The following is an 11,551-nucleotide window of genomic DNA, read 5'->3' on the forward strand; positions in this document are numbered from 1 at the left end:
AAAATACCAATGCTGTTTTTCAACACTTACAAAAAAAAAACAATTCTAAATTTCCTGTGGAACAAAAAAAGAGCCCAAATAGCCAGAACAATCCTAAGCAAAAGGAACAAATCTGGAGGCATCACTTTACTTGAATTCAAATTGTAGTAAAAGGATATGGTAACCAAAACAGCATGGTATTGATAGAAAGGTAGACACATAGACAAATAGATCAGAATAGAGAATCTAGAAATAAAGCTGATTTTCAACTGATTTTAACTGATTTTCAACCAAGGAGGCAAAAACATACATTGGGGAAATGATGTTCAACTCAATAAATGGTGCTGGGAAAATTGGATAGATACATACAGAAGAATGAAATTGGACCCCCTATCTCTCACCACATACAAAAATTAATTAAACATGAATTAAAGACTTAAAGATAAGACCTGAAACCCTAAAAATTCTAGAAGAAAATGTAGAAAAACTCTTCAGGACATTGAGTGTTGGCTCAGGCAAAAAATTTATGAGTAAGACTCCAAAAGCAAAAATAAATTCATGGTACCAATTAAACTAAAAAGTTTTTGCACATTGGCTTGGTGCCTGTAGCTCAACCGGCTAAGGCGCCAGCCACGTACACCTAAGGTGGTGGGTTCGAATCCCCAGCCCGGACCCGCCAAAACAACAATGATGGCTGCAACCAAAAAAAAAAAAAAAATAGCCGGGCGTTGTGGCGGGCGCCTGTGGTCCCAGCTACTTGGGAGGCGGAGGCAGGAGACTCGCTTGAGCCCAGGAGTTGGAGGTTGCTGTGAGCTGTAATGCCACGGCACTCTGCCCAGGGGGACAGCTTGAGGCTCTGTCTCAAAAAAAAAAGTTTCTGCTCATCAAAGGAAATAATCAACAAATAGTTATAATTAATAGAAATTAAACTTAGCATCTAAATACCTCTGTTTTGGCAAAAGTATATATATACATACACTCACACGGGATGCCAAAAACTATATACACATTTTAAGAAAGGAAAAAGCTGTGTTAAAATTGTAATACTCAATATAGCCTGGTAACAGTAGATGAATACAAGTCACATTTGAGCACTTCTTACAATTGTGGAAGTCAAATCTGACTCAAATATTATAATTTTTAAACTATGGTTTTTTTCCTTTCTTAAAATGTTTTTAAAAATGTTTTAAATATTTTTGCAACCTCTATATATATACATTCTGTCTTTGCTAAAGCAGAAGACGAACATTGTCAATTTTCATTCTCCTACACGCATGGATGGGGGGAAAAAACAAAAGCTTCTGCTTGAACTCTTAAACAAAGAGTATGAGAATCACATACCAATTATTTTAACACAGAGAACAGCTTATACAAAAGAAGTCCATAACATAAAAAATAGGGATAATAAAGAGTTGTACTTTTTTACTAGAACCGATGAATATGTATTTAAAAAGAGAAGCTTAAGCTTACACCTTCTATTATATGAAATTGGTTGGCATGGTGGTTCCTTTAAAGAAAAGCTAGAGTTTCCAGCTTCTAGCATAAGAATAGAAGAGAACTGTATGGTTAAATAGCAGTTTATGGTAAAAGTCAGGAATTCCAACGGGAATTAATGAGACTGTCAAAAAAGCTAATAGGATCTTAGGTACCATATAAAGGTATATTCCTAAAATAAGCAAAGTAATATTTTAATTCTGCTCTGAAATGATTAGACCATATTTGGAGTATTATAGTCCATTTTGGGAAGAGAACTTAAACAAGCTCCAAGGAAAACATATTAATGGCAATGCGGATCAAAGTCACATCTGATCATGAAGTACGGGTCAAGGGGATTAGACATGATTAGCATGGAGAAAAGGCAACTCAATGGCAGTATAATAAACCCTGCAGGTGTTTGACATAAAAATGCTGAAGAAATTGGGGGGGAACCCAGAACTAATTCAAGGAGATTATAGGAAAACTGATTTTGGCTTAATATGGATGTTGAGAAAGGCAATTGATAATAGGGGTTATGCATCCCAGAACATTTTTACTGGGTATACAAAGTATGCAGGGCTTTGGCCTCTCTTTATCCAGGTCATTTTTTAGGCTTGTGTTTATAGCAAACAACCTTGAGGGATAAGTCAAGGGAAAAAGAGCCAGCTTACTTACCACTTATGATAAAGCAGTGGGTTCCCAAACTCAGTCTTCCTAACCTAGGACACAAATCAACTGTGTGCACAGCACATGCCTACTTCCCTTTATGGTCTCCCCATGGAAACTGAGGGACAAGGGAGACTAACTTAAACATGATGTCCATGCTGCTTACTAACTGTGAATAATGAAGTTTTGTCTCACATCTTCTACCAGCATTCATGAAGCACTGATAGACTAATTTATTAGTTTCTAAGTATGGTGAAATCAATAAATCCCAGACTCAACAATGGACACATTAGTTAATGGATTACCCATCCAGAAGTGTTCAGCAGTAGATGGGTAAACCTCTTGGTGAGCATAATGCACAAACAGCGAAAAATAAAATCTCAGAAAGATAATTTTCCTTGAAACTTCAATGTCATTCCAATCCTATAAATTCTATTATTCATTTTAGGAAACATAGTAAATAGGATTGAACTTGTCTACAGAATACCAGAAGACATAGAGTTACCCCAAAAGAAGGATATTTCTGTGCCTTTCTAAGTTGAATTACTGGGAAGTCCCTGCATAAATGTGGCCTCAGTATTAATTTAAATGACCTCAATCCATCTATTATCTCTGTATAGCTGCACTCTAAGAAATCCTTGTTGGTTTCATATGATGGGAAATTCCAAGATTATTATGCCCAAAATGTAATTCTCCCAGACTTTATGTCAGAGCTCTTAGCAACCTAGGAAGTTAAGATTTGAATTTCTAGGCTCTACCTTGACAGTGTTCTTTCTGCCCTAAAGTAAAGTATCTCTGACTGGTCTTACTAGAAATTCATGAACAGCATTACTGAGACATATCTCATAATATTTTTTCCCATTGCTGAAAGCCTCTGGTACTATTTATCCGAATACTTTGAAAATTTATATGAAAATCTAGTCTGGCATTCTGATGAGCAGTGTGATTCAATTTTGGACCACATATGGTACATGGCTTTCATCTCACACACGCAAAGCTTCAACATCATAATGTCGTAATGCCTTCTTACTGTCTTTGTCTAAGTCCTTTGCAAATGCTTTGTGCATCATATACGTTTATCCACTGGGGGGCAATATGTACTCAAGAATGTTTACTGTTTCTAGTTGCCTCAGTCTAATGAAATTTAGAACAGATCAAACTTTTTTTTTAATCTGGAAAATAGCCATTGTATAAACCCTAAGAAACAGTATTATCTGAATGTAAGCTCCCAGCTAGATAACTATAGAGATTATAATGTTAATATTTGCTACCATTTACTTGCAACTACATTCTTTCTTCTGCCAACATATTCACACACCACACATTTGCAAAAATAGATTACCCCTCATGCTCTTTTCATTCCTCACCATTTTATAATTTTTCATACCTCATTCTTTTTTTTTTGTAGAAAGAGTCTCAAACTGTTGTCCTCAGTAGAGTGCTTGGCATCATAGCTCACAGCAACCTCAGACTCTTGGGCTTCTGTGATTCTCTTGCCTCAGCCTCCCAAGTAGCTGGGACTACAGGCGCTGGCCACAAGGCCTGGCTATTTTTTTGTTGTTGCAGTTGTCATTGTTGTTTAGCTGGGCTGGGTTAGAACCTGCCAGCCTCAGTGTATGTGGCCCGCACTGTAACCACTGTGCTACAGAGCCTCATACCTTATTCTTAAATACATATACGTTCTCTCTAAATTCTTTTAAATCATCTATCAACTCCCATACTCTTAGTACCCTACCTTTTCTTTCTGTGGCTCTTGCCTGAAAGTAACTTTGCCCCTTTTCCATTTTGTTTCTTAAATATTACACCCTCTCCACAGTGAAAGCAAGAGATAGTCCACTAAACTCCGGGTACAGTACCATATGCATCTCCTTTGGTTTTGTGCTACTTCCTAGAAAATAGAGCAAATTCTGGATATTCATACAGTCTTAGGAAGCCATAAGGTTCTCTTTTACTTAATTCTATCCAACATGCAGAATGAGACCAAATAACTTACTCTATATAAGCTTTGTCTTTAATTAAGAGAGAGAAAACCTCCCAATAAATTAAAAAAATAAATTAAATTGTATTTGCATGTATCAAATATTATTACAGCTATGAATAAAACTCACAAAAATATACATGTATTAAAAAAATTGACAGATACCTCAGGAGATGGGGGTTGAGGAAAGACCTATGGGAGTAGAGAGAGAGACTCACTCTGGCATCCCTGCCCCGCCACACACCAGGTTATAATATAACTTATCCTCTCATGCTTTTTCCCTGTCCCTTTTCCCCAAATCATCAACAGTAGAAAAAGAAGAAAACATGTCAGGACACAAGTGCAGTTATTCCTGGGACTTACTGGATCGATACGCTCAAGATAAGTCAGTTGTAAATGAGATGCAACAGAAGTACTGGGAAATGAAGCAAGCCTTTACGAAGGCCACAGGGAAGAGAAGACCAACATGTTGTTGCTTCTGATGCAGACCTGGACGCCACGCTGGAGCTGTTCCACTCAATTCAGAGAACCTGTTTGGACTTGTCTAACGCAATTGTACTTTATCAAAAGAGGATATGTTTCTTGTCTCAAGAAGAAAATGAACTGGGAAAATTTCTCCGATCCCAAGGCTTCCAAGACAAAACCAGAGCAGGCAAAATGATGCAAGCAACAGGACAGGCCCTCTGCTTTTCTTCCCAGCAAAGGTTGGCCTTGCGAAATCCTTTATGCTGATTTCACCAAGAAGTGGAGACTTTTCGGCATAGAGCCATTTCAGATACTTGGCTGACCGTGAATCACATGGAGTGGTGTCAGACGGAATACAGAGGAGCGTTATTATGGATGAAGGACGAGTCTCAGGAGCTTGATCCAGATCTCTACAAACAAATGGAGAAGTTCAGGAAGGTATAATCACAAGTACGCCTTGCAAAAAAAAAAACTTTGACAAATTGAAGATGATGTATGTCAAAAAGTGGATCTTCTTGGAGCAAGTAGATGCAATCTTTTATCTCACATGCTAGCCACGTACCAGACTACTCTGCTTCATTTTCGGGAGAAAACTTCTCACACAATGGCAGCCATCCATGAGAACTTCAAAGGTTACCAGCCATATGAATTCACTACATTAAAGGAAAACTGGACCCCGTCTTAAACTGCCGGCCTCAGATGTGGTTGTGCTTGCTTCATCCTTCCGAGATGTCATTTACTTACACATTTCTGCAGAGATCCAAAAGAGCCATCAGCCAAAAAATAAAATAAAAAGCCGTTAAAAAAAATTGAAAACAAAATGCTAATAGTATTTGCATTAGATGATAAATTATAAAAGCTTTTATATCCTTTTTATGTTTTTTTTATAGTTTTTCCTATATTTTCTTTAAGGACCTATACTTTTTGCAAATGAAAAGAGTATATATATATAGCTGTTGTTAAAGCATTGTTTATGTATGTTTCTCCTTCCTAGATGGAAAAATTCTTGTTTCTTTGATATATCCTATCTGAATTTTCTGCTTTCTAATTTTCCAGAAGATAATAATATTTTGACATTTCTTTGCTTCTTTAGATGGTGCTGGTTACAATGGTGCTGCTAAGTGTATGGAAGTTTTGACTCATGTTTTTTTTTTTTTTTTTTTTGATCATGTTTTTTAAAAAACATATAAACTCTATTTTAGAATAGTTTTAGATTTACAGAGAATTGCAAATGGTATGGTACAGAGAATTCCTACACACCTCACACCCAGTTTCCTCTGCTATTAAAATCTTACATTATTTTGGTATATTTGTTGTAATTAATGAACTAATACTGATGTATTATTGTTATTAACTAAAATCCACACTTTATTCATATTTCCCTTGTTTTCACCTAATGTTCTTTCTGGGTTTCAGGACTCCACCCAGGAAATCATATTACATTTAGTTATATCTCTGCAGACTTCTTAACTCTGACCGTTTCTCAGACTTATTTTATTTTTCATGACTTTGGCAGCCTTGGGGAATGGTGAAGTATTTTGTAGAATGTCCCTCGGTTGGGATTTGTCTGCTGTTTCTCTCATGATTAGAGAGGGGTTACGGATTTGGGGGAAGAAGAAAGTAAAGGTACAGTGCTATTCTTACCACATGGTATCAAGGGTGTGTACTGTCCGCGTGACTTAGCATTCCTGATCATCTGACTGAGGCAGCGTTTGCCAGGGTTTCCACTGCAGAGTTAGCCTTTGATTCTCCCCTGCCATACTTCTCTCTGTGGCAGCGTGTGTAGCCCACACGGGAAGACTGGAGAGTTATCCTCCACTTCTATGAAGGTGGAAGATCTGCATAAATTACTGGAAATTCTTTTGCATAGGAGATTTGTCTACTCTCCCCTGTTTATTTAATCATTTAATGATTTATGTCAGTATGAACTCATGGATATTTATTTTATATTTTGAATTAGAAGCCAATAATACTTTCTTTTTGTTGCCTAAATTGGTTTTTTGGAGCTTTTCTAATTGTGTTCCTCTATCCCTTTGACATACTCCCATCATTGTGGGCGTTTCTAAGCACCTCCTTACTTTCTGGGACTCTTCAAAATCAACTTACATAGTCCCTACCTTAGTCCTAGAATTGGCTGATGCTTTTTAACTCTCATCATAAAGATAAACATATATACTAACTATCTATTGGATGCAGACCTTGTGGAAGGATTATAATTTTTTTTTGGAAAGTCTCTTTTCAGTTAGAGCTTTTATTTTAGCTAAGAAAATTTAACAAATGTATGTAATTAATATCATTAGTTCTCTATTATGGCTAATTTTAACCTAAAAGGAAAAAAAAGTCTACACAGTAGTATTTATTCACCCTTCAATTCTCACCCATGAGCTTGACCTGGTTACTCATAGGAAGGCTTTCAGTGTGCTGTTGGAGAGTATCCCGGTACTGAATTGAAACAGAAGGAATGGCTTCTAAGCTATTTTTAGAAACATGTAGCTGAGGGAAGAGCAATGATCACATAATCAGAAGGGAGCTTAGGACCAGTTGTGTGAGTTCAAATTCAATTGCTGGAACTTTGCATGTCACCTCTGAAAGTCCGGCTGGTGTGACTGTTCAAAGACTTTTGAGCTCAGCTAGTAAGTTTTCAGAAAAAAAATTATATATATATATATATTCAAAATGTATAATATATATACATAGTAAAAAACAAATAAAATAACTGAAAATTGTTTACACATTTTTTACATATGAGTTAGCTGAAGCCCTAATATAAAGGCAAGAATGTTAGGGCTGGACATGACCTTAGAGGTTACCTACTTAGAGATCCTACACACACCAGGACTAAGACTCAGAGAAGTCAATGACTTTCTCAGATCAGCCCACAGTTAGTAGTGTGGAACTAGATGCCAACTCTTGACCTTCAGATCAGAGTTCTTTTTTCCACGGAGGTTTGCTTCATTCAGTCGTTTGTTTACACATTTAACTCTTTCATTCTACAAACAAATGTTTGAATAACTGCTTCGTGCCTGGCACTGTGGGTTTGCAGATTTAGATTTCGAGTTTACACAAGTTTAAAGAATTGAGCAAACTGCCACCAGGTGGCATAAGCCCGCAGCCTGGCAAGGACATTTGTAGGTAATTTGTAGGTAACCAGTTTTTCCTCTTACACTTCTTTTCTTTTTCATATTCAGATAGTGAGAGCTGGTCTGAATGTACAATTTGGGTTTATCATTTTCTATCAAGGTGCCAACAATATTCCAGCCTCCCAGGTAGAAGTCTTTGAGTTATGTTTGTTTCATTTCATCTTCTGTTTTAGTCACTGCTTATTCAGATTGGCTCCTTCCCTCATCTTTTGCCCCTTCATAAAAATCTCCAACTTAGTGATATCAGGAGGGGAAAAAAAAAAAAAACCACCTTGGGATGGACTTAGCCTACTACAAGTTCACTGCTGTTTTAGAGTCTTTGCTCCTGCCCATTCTCATTCCCTGAAATTCCATCTTTTAAACTCTTTCATCATCAACTCACTAATGTTTAACAAACAATTGGATAGTTATTTTGGTGATGGTTATATATGAAATACAAAATGATATGCTCTCCCCCAACACGGGGATCTGCTGCGTCCCTCCGTACTCTCTGAGAGTTAAATAAGGCGTAGGTAAAATGGGTGTATGAAAAACAATTGGAGGCATTACCGGCATAGTGCTGGCCAAAGTGTCAGTCTTGCCGAAGTGATCAAGAAATAAGTTGGTCCTTGCTTAGGTCTGAAGGTAACTTGAACAGTTTAAATAGGTACAGAGTGGAAGATTGTTCTACATAACAAAGTGACACTTCAGACAATTTTAGGCTTTGAAAGTCTGACAGTTTCAGACTTCAAAATAGTAGATGAGAAGGTATGATATGTGCATAAGCAAGTGGCCAAAGTTGGTATCAAAAAGAAAGGGAGAAACCAGATTAAGAGGACCCGTGAATAACATGCAATGAAGGTAGGACTTTATCCTTTAGGCCTTAAGGAGCCATTGCAAGATTTAGAAAAGAGGATGGCAGAAACAGATTTGCATTTCAGAAAGGTTCTTCCTGGCTGTATGTGGCATGGATTGGAGACAAGTGAGACCAGATACATGCAAGCAGTTAAGAAAAGTCCATAGAACCTAGGTGGGCAGGACATTATGGCCTGCACAAGTAAAAGCTGTGCTGAGGGGATGGATCTGAGAGAGTCAGTGGAGTCTGGTGGGGAATCAAATATGGGAATGAGGATAGAGTGCTGGGTGACTACCAGCTTCCTGGCTTAGGTCCCTGGGGGGAGGGGGGGAAGTGATGCCAGTAAGTAGGATAAAGGATATAGGAGGTTGAGCAAATTTTAGGAGGTGGTAGTAATAGTAGTGGTGGTGAAGTTATCAAGTTTACTTTGGAACATAATATATGATTATTTGCATTAATCAACCTCATATGTTAGTATATAGGTTAGAATGAAGGTTTCACTGAAGAAAACTTTCTTATTACCATTCACCAATTATTTAATTTGTCAGTTAAAACTATTTAAGTGCCTGCTTTATATCTTATGAGGATTTAGGTTCAGTGGGCATTATGGATCATGTATCCCAAATTTTCCAAGATAGTTTCATTTCCTACAATTTTATTCATTTTGAAAAATGCAATTCATTCAATATTTAATCAATATGATCAAATTTTTATATCTTGACTTTCCTCATAAGTTCATAAATCATTAAACGGAATAAGGCATGAGTCCTGCAAGTAAGAAATCTGTAGTCTTATTCAGAAGAAGAACTCATACTCTTTAGAAAACCTTTCAGTGGTAAATTGCCATGTTCTAAAGATTCATAGGACATCTAGGAAGGGGCTCTCATTTGGGGTAGGAGGAATTAAGAGGGCTGCATTGAGGAGAAGCTGGAACTGCAGCAAGGCTCTGAAGAACGAACAATATGTAAGAAGTCAGACAGTGGGTCAAGAGAGTAGCATGAGGAAAGACACCTCATTGGACACCTCACTGGACACCTCAGTATGTTCAAGGGAAATTGAAAACGCTGTCCTGTCTTGACTAGCCTTTTGACTCAGTCACAGAAAGCAAATAAATCTGCCTCCAATAGGTTGTATGACTCCTATATCTTATCTTCCATTTGGAATTTGCTTTGTGATGATTTTCTAAGGTATAATGAAAATTTTGGCTGTATGCATTCCAAATTCTGTTTTACCATTCCCTTCATGGCATTTTTCAATTTGCATCTCATTCTGAATTTTAGCTTCTTTGACCTTAGTCCCAAAAGGATTTGGTAAACTTTAGTATTCCCTAATCACCGTAGATTCTATTTTTGGTAACATCCCTATTTGCCTGTGAGGTGCACATGCAGCCTTTTGATGTATGTAATTGAAAGTCCCATTAGAGTTAACTGTATGAGATACGGCATATCTCAAGAGCTGTAGATGAAATAAACATGGTCTGAAAGTCTGTAATGTAATAAGGATATATAACACTGCCTCCCGTACATTTGATAAATGTAGTACACATTCAATAAATCTTTCTGAATGAATGAATTTTACATAATAACCTATTAATAAAGAAGACTGCATCTTCTTCTTTGTTATACACTTTACACAAGTACTTTTTACTGCCAGAATGAGAAATAGAGTAAGGCTCAGGGGATAACCTGCTGGGCTCTTCTTCTCACTTCTCCTTCAGTCAAGGCGAGTTCTGGCTTCCTGGTGTTCTGAGGTAAGGTAAGGGACCTGGCAGGGCAACTCCCTTCTCTCCACGGGGCCCTCACTCATGAAGTGCTTCAAAACATGGGCTGAGTGGCTGCCATCCACTTCAGCTATTCGTCTACAAATAAGAGCTCTAAATACTCTGAAAACAGTTTGTTTCTTAAATTTGGTAGGCATTCCTTTTATAATATGTTTACACTGTTTTTGGACAAGCTACTAACGGTACTAGTAGAGCAAAGTTCAAATTCAACTGTCCTTACTTTGTCATAGATTCCAAATGAGCAAAGTTCAAATTATATGTATAATTTTTTGTGTATAGTTAAGTGTATGTGAATTAAGAATCACAGCAATTTAGCACTGGAAAGAAACATAAAAAAGAATTCTTTCTAAAACCTACATTTTACAGATGAAGAGATATGTAACTGGTAAATTGTTCTTTTTCTTCCATCCAAGAGACTAGTTCTATATTTAAACACAATCCATAAATAGCCTCCTTTACAGATATAATTTGCTATGACTCCATGGCTCTGCTGAGCACGTTACACGTTATGTAACTCTCTTACTTCTATGAGCTGTGAATTAACATCGCCTATAAATCTTACAGGCACTTTGAAGGTAGAGATTCTGTTATATTTAGCTTTGTACTCCTCACAATACCTGTCTCAGCCCTATCCCCACAGCTGATGCTGGACTGAGCATTAAGCATTTGCTTAATGACTCTACATGGAAATCAAGGAAGCAGGCATTCGAGGGGTAGGTCACTGGTAGACTTGGCAAATTTTCTTCTGCTCCAGAAAATTCTGCTGGAAATTATCTGACAATTTCCCTGGATGACCTTCTTTAGTATTTGGAGCCCCACTGTCTCCATTCTTTACCTGATAGCTCTGAAGCTGTGCCCTATGTTGGGGGCACATTCCATGTTTCTCCCACTGCAGTCTCAATTACCTTGAACTAGACTGGATTTGTCATTCCCTGATTTGAGCCACAAGTTAGAATTGCTTCCACTTCCCCACCATTTTGCCATTGTGCCCTTCACCTCAACTCTCTTCCATGTAGGCATGCTGTGTGGTAAATAACTCAGGCAGCCTGCAGCAATCCCTCTCTGAGAGCTAAAGCTATTGCTTATCTGGCACTGTTACATAATATAAATGGTGCTAAATGATTTGAAAGAATAATTTGGACATTAATTATTCGGTTGACAAAAACTTCACTGAGTACCTAGTATATACCATACCAGACCCTGTTCTGTGTGCTGGAGATATATCAGGGAAC

The 11,551-nt window shown here is 37.4% G+C and overlaps 1 pseudogene; it reads left to right on the forward strand.

Moving 5' to 3' along the window:
- The first annotated feature begins 4,425 nt into the window (after positions 1-4,425).
- On the forward strand, positions 4,426-5,249 carry LOC100966675 (annotated as a pseudogene).
- Positions 5,250-11,551: the final 6,302 nt, after the last annotated feature.

The sequence above is a fragment of the Otolemur garnettii genome, unplaced genomic scaffold, assembly GCF_000181295.1.
Source record: "Otolemur garnettii isolate 467f Iridium unplaced genomic scaffold, OtoGar3 scaffold00043, whole genome shotgun sequence".
Lineage (NCBI taxonomy): Eukaryota > Metazoa > Chordata > Mammalia > Primates > Galagidae > Otolemur > Otolemur garnettii.